The following is a 6,205-nucleotide window of genomic DNA, read 5'->3' as shown; positions in this document are numbered from 1 at the left end:
CCAACACCATGGCTTTAGGAATGTTTGTTGTTTCTTGGCTAGTACTGACTTGTGCAGCCACGAGATGGTGATAAGCGGGTGTTGGATAGTCCTCGGGATCTTCTTGGAAAAAGACTTCAAAATCTTTATCTTGTACCTCTCGAGTTGATTCGCTACTTGACTCTTCCCTTTCATGTTAGGAGGGAAGAGGTTGCTCGTGGGAGTAAAGGAGCTTGGCTGCAAGTGCGGCAAGTAGCTAAGCGTCCTGTGTACCAGAGGGTGGAGGTTTGTTCAAAAATCCAGGGATATCTATGTCGATCAAGGCTAGCCTCGAGTCCTTTGCTTTAATCACGTATTTAGGAGATTGAAAGCTAGTAGAGATAAGTTTAAACCCTAGGACCATGTGCACTGCCCGAAGTTGTCCATCTTGGTGGAGGAAGATCTCTGATTGAGGTTTGTGAAGTTCACCAAATTTTTGTTTGGAGCAGTGTGAAATTTGTCTGCAGAGGAAATGGAGAAGAAAGAAGTTAGATATAAAAAATAGATAGTATTGAAAAATAGATAAAATCCTCTTTATGAGTAAATATAATGAGATAGGGAAAAAGGGCAATCTAAGATATTCTAGGTTCTCGAGTATCCCACCTGGGTTCCCTATCTTGGATAAGGCAATGCAAACCATCATGCCATTCACTCGAGACGATGAGGAAGTCTTCATCCATACCCTTATTTGACTTAAGAATACAAGAGATTAACCTAACAGAGGGTACTCTACATCTAAAATAATAACCCATATCTTTCCCCTTTTGGCAATCATATACCTAGTTCATTTTATGACACGTAAGGTTAGTCCCCATTTTTTGGTTTATCATATCTACACTGCCGAAGACCCTAAAAAGGTTGGGAGAACATTTGGTCGGAGATAATCTAAAGTTAATAAGAAAATCCCTAGTTACCCTACCTATAGGAATCTCCATTCCTCCTTTAATAAAGGTGATCATAGGAATGATTACTACCCCAGGTGGTTTGTTTGTAACCAATCACTCCCCTAGTTCATAATGTTGAAGTTCAACATTCTCTGGAATTCTATACTTAGCCCTAAAAGCAGCCATGCCCTCAGGGGTAACAACTAATTTGGCAAATCTACCCATATTGTCTTATCGGGGGATTTTTTTTTTTTTTAAAAAAAGAAAGGAACGTTTTCTTTTAATGTTGGATGAAGGACTAATGGCACTTACGAGCACTAGAAGGAGTTTCCCTCGGACTGTTGCGCCAAAGAAAGTTTGTAGAAGGTGTGTAAATGGGAAAAATTACCCCCAGTCTCTCTTTATATAGGGGTTGAAAAAGAGCGATAATTTTCCCGCTTATAAATTCCACAAAAATGGGACTGTAGGATCAGCATCGCACCGTAGAACGTAAGGGGACAAGTAGCTGCCTAATGCAATAACTGCAGGAACGTGGATACTAAAGCGTCAGGAATGTTCAGGTGGCATATGAAGTGACGTCTCCATATGGGAACGCGCTGAGCACGTACCAGTCTCCCCCTTACTACTAAACCTTACTCTCAGAGTAGCTCGTGACAGCAAGGTTTTAGGGGGGCTATTGTGAAGGTTCTGAGGACCAAAGAGAAATGGATTAGGGATTAGATTTCTCAACCCACACCTGAGGAGACAAACACATTCCGAAGATTCCACCCACCTGAGGATGGAAGCATATTCAAGACAATGGGCATCTTGTGATGTTCTAGGGCAAGGAAAAGGGATAGTGACGAAGGCAGGGAAGAGGGGAGGAAGTTTCTTGGAAGGAACAATTCCTCCTTTGCATTGAATGCCCTGCACTAACCTTATCAGTTGCATTAATGAGGAAATGACTCCTTGAACAATCACTTCATTGCTAGTAGCCCTTTATACCACCTTCAGCAGAGTGTTGATGGTACAAGTATCTGTAGGAACACTTGAAGGCATACAAATGGAGGGCTTGGATACAAAGAAGGGGAATATAAAAGGAGGGAATTCTCCCAGAAAAATGGAGGACATATTTGTTGATGAAATAAGAAAAAGAGAAAGTGAACAATGATCTATCAGGTCTAGAACTCCAACATTATACATAAGAACTTATTCCTCGGACACACTCGAGAAAAGCTACATTTCTCATTGTCTACTTATTTTATTCATTTCTATTATCCTAGGCTCTTCAGTCTTTGACTTGAAATTAGTTTAGAATTGCACTTGAATTGTTTGCCCACTCTCTAAAGAAATTCTATTGTTGTGCTTGATTCGAAGGACAAGGCATCAATATTCTAAATGGGCTTGAGCTTTTATTTTTTGAGCACTTAAAACATCCATACATTTCACAAAATTAGAGAATTCTTATTTTAATTCCAATAAAATGGATGAAGGCCTAGGGTTTTGTAAAAAAAAAAATTTGATCATGTGACCATATTCTATAAACCCTAAGTTAAACGAGCATGTCCGTCATGTTCATCCCAATATCATTGAATACAAGCATGTTGACATATATCAATCAATAAAGATTTAGATTTAGCCTAGTTTGGTTCAAGGCTTGTACCTACATGCAAGGTTGGTTTGGCAAAATAGGGTCAAAGATCTAGCTCCTAGTTATACGGGCAACCCATCCCCTCTTTGAATTGATTAAGAATCTTTTGCACCACTTTTTTCCTTCAAAATCGTGAAAATTTCGCTATATATTATCAAACAATTCTGCCTCTACATTCTTAAGGTTAAAATCTATAAGGAAAAGTTGTGTTATTTAATCCTTGATTGATCTAGTTATTGGTGCAAAGTTTTTCATAGCAACATGCTTCAAAAGGAGTTCAATACAAAATCCTAGGCACACAAAGTTGCAGCAACTTCACTCCTTATTCATGTTTCTTCTCTCTTATGATACTATAAAATATAATTTTTATACATATGATAACCCTAGTGTATGGATCCCAAGATAGGCCAAGTCATCATGGGCTGAAACTAACTCTTCTCTCTTATGATAACCACCGTAAAATATAACTTTTACACATATGAGAACCCTAGTATATGAATCCCAAGACAAGGCAAGTCATAATGGGCTAAAATTGAAAATTTTAGAGTGTGTTTGTTTGGAAGTAAAATAAGGTGGATGGAAAACTTTGGAGAGAAAATGGGAAGGAAAATTTTTTTGGAGTGTGTTTGGTTGGGTGGAGAGGATGAAAAATAAATAGTAGAGTTCAGGTGTTTTCTCTCTGAGCCCACCAAAAAGTTTTATCTCCAAAATTGAGAGAAAATTGAAGGAAGAAAATGCACTGCTTAATGGAATTTTTTTTTCTCTCCCTTTTGTGCTTTCCTATGCATGTTGCCTCTTCCCTTTTTTTTCCTAGACGTTGCCTTTTTTTTTTTTTTTTTTTGTTTAACCAGACATGATTTTTTTTGGGACATATTTTGGGACATTTTTTTTTTTTAATAAACTGGGTGATTGCTTTTTTTTTGGTTGTTTGTCACATTTTTTTAATTGGTCATCATTTTTAAATAAGGGTATATAAGTAAATTTATACAAACTCACTTTTTTCATCCTTCCAATTTTTTACTTCCAACTAAACAAAAATGAGAGAAATTAAAAAAATTTCTATTCTTCCACTTTTCCATCCCTCCAACCAAACGAACCATCAGGCTAGAATCATACAGCTTGATTGGTCAAGAGAAGTCAAACTTGATATTGTGAATTACTAAATGTCAATAGGTCAAATGGGCATTGAGGTGCAATTGAGATACCTGATTCAATAGTTTCTTAAATATTCTTATGTTTTCAACACTACATTTCGACACACTTTTGGACACTAAAAACTAAGTCATAAGTACATTAAAACATGCGTTTTGGCTCAAATTTGCCAACATACAAACATTTTCATAGCACTTTCACAACAAATTTTAAGTGTAAGGTTGTTACTCGCTATTACTAGTAGATAAAAAAATAATTTTGATGTTGAGTTCAAATTAAAACTTGTAACAACTTACTATTTAGGACTTGTTGTGAAAGTATTGTGAAAACATTATGAACGTAGCACTTCTCTTAAATATTAACATATTTAGCTATTTTGGCCTAAAAATTAAACGGAAGAAGATCATTTATGCTCAAATTAATGGGATGGACATTTTTTTTTTTTGAGAAAAATGGGATGGACAAACTTTAATTCCAAACCAGGAGAAATTTGCTTTAATCCACTATTATCCATACATATATATTATTTAGAGCAAGACTTAAGTACAGTACTTAGATACTGTTCCTTAGAGTCCATTTTTAAGATTATGCTATGTGGATTTTTTCTCATGGGATGGAAGTATATTTTTTAGCTAAATAGTCATCTATACTACTATTTAAGGGGTTTCTCCTATTTGGATTCCTCATTTTCTTAGTTCTAAAATACCCCTATACAATTCACTTACAAATTTTTAACTAATAGGGATTAATATGTAAAATAAAACTTTTTTACTTTAATAACTCACAAATGCACGTGCACTTTGCCAATTTATAACCCAATAACATCTACTCTCATTCTTCTTCAAATTACACAAATGCAGCAAATTCAGTCTCATACGTCCTCTTCTTTCTTCTTCTTCTATTTCTAGATTTGGGTTCTAAACAATTCAACATAATTTACACAATTCAAATGGCTTTTCAAATTCTATCTTCTGCATCTCTAATCTAAATTGCAAGCTGTTCTTTCTTTTATTCATCATTGACTATTGTTTGAGTTCTTACCTTCCATGGCTACCAATGATTTAAAATTTGAGGTGTACTTACCTGTGGGTGAATGAGATTTTTATAGGAATTCAATGGTATTTGACTATTGCTTATTACCTGTGATTGACTTCAATATCACATGCCTTACAAAGCTTATTTACTTATTTACCTGTATCAGATTCTTTCTTCTTCTTCTTCTTCTTTGTTTTTTTTTGTTTGTTTTTTTTTTTTTTTTTTTGTTTTTTTTTTGCTTATCTTTCCTTTTGTGTGTGGATATTTTCAAACTTTTCACTCAAATACAAACTCTTTTTAAAGGATTTGAATATGAGAAGTTTATCAATAATGAATTTGATATTTATCACTTTGTTTAAATTCAATTATTTTTGTTTGAGATTAAAAAAAATCGTGATTTTGAGTGGAGAATTTTTTTTTTTTTTTTTTACATTTTTTTTTCTTTCTTTTCTTAAAGTAACCCAACATACTTCCCTAAATGGTTTCCCAAAAAAAAAAAAAACGTACTTCCCAAAAAAAAATTAAAAAGAGAGTAACTTAACTAAGAATATTTGAGTTTTAAAAAAAACAAAAAATAAAATAAAAAAAGAAAAAGTAAGAAAGGGAACGACCAAGAAGTAACCAAATTCAAATAGAAAATATACATTTCATATAGGGAAGAAGAGATTTAGGGGAAAAAAAATTTTAAATGTGAGAATTGAAATTGTAAAGAAACAGCAATTTAAAAAAAAAAAAAAGCAATTTTTAAAAATAAAGGGAGAGATAAAAGAGGTTTTTTTTTTTTTTTTTTTGAGAATGAGAGATAAAGAGGTTAAAATTTAGGATTTGATAAAAAAAAATAGTTTAGTTTTACGTGGGAGTTAAAGATATATTTTTACTAAATTATTCTAGGGAAAACTTTAAAAGTACGTTAGTGAGAGTTTGTGTTTGAATTGCTATTAAAAAAAAGCACATAGTGTAAGTATAAAATTAGTTGTAATATAAGACTACAATTATATTCAATAAAATAAATACTAGCCTCTTTGAGGCCGTTTATTTTTTTGGAAAGTTAATAATTTACATCTATTATAATTTGAAATTACTACATTTTTCAATTACAAAAAAATCTGGAGCTGTGACGAGTATTATGAGTTTGCAGATAAAATAAATTTTCATCACATTCCTAAATTTTTTTGTGAATGAAAAATGTAGTAATTCAAAATTATAATGAATATAAATTATTAACTTTTTTCTATAAAATTAGAAGAGGGCGGAGACTAGTATATCTAATTCTTAAAAAAAAGAAGCTAATGGGGTATTTGGTTAGTGATTTCAAACAATCATTTTTAGTTTTTAAATAACATTTTAGTATTTTAACGTATTTTTTCACCCTCACATATTTTTACAAATATTTCCAAACAACAATCTTCAGTTTGTAAACATATACCAAACGGGCCTAAAGATCCTATTTTCCTATTATTTAAACTAATCATGCTCCTTGTTAAAA

This window comes from Quercus suber, unplaced genomic scaffold (genome assembly GCF_002906115.3).
Source record: "Quercus suber isolate HL8 unplaced genomic scaffold, Cork oak 2.0 scaffold_266, whole genome shotgun sequence".
Lineage (NCBI taxonomy): Eukaryota > Viridiplantae > Streptophyta > Magnoliopsida > Fagales > Fagaceae > Quercus > Quercus suber.
Note: the sequence above shows the minus strand (reverse complement) of the source record.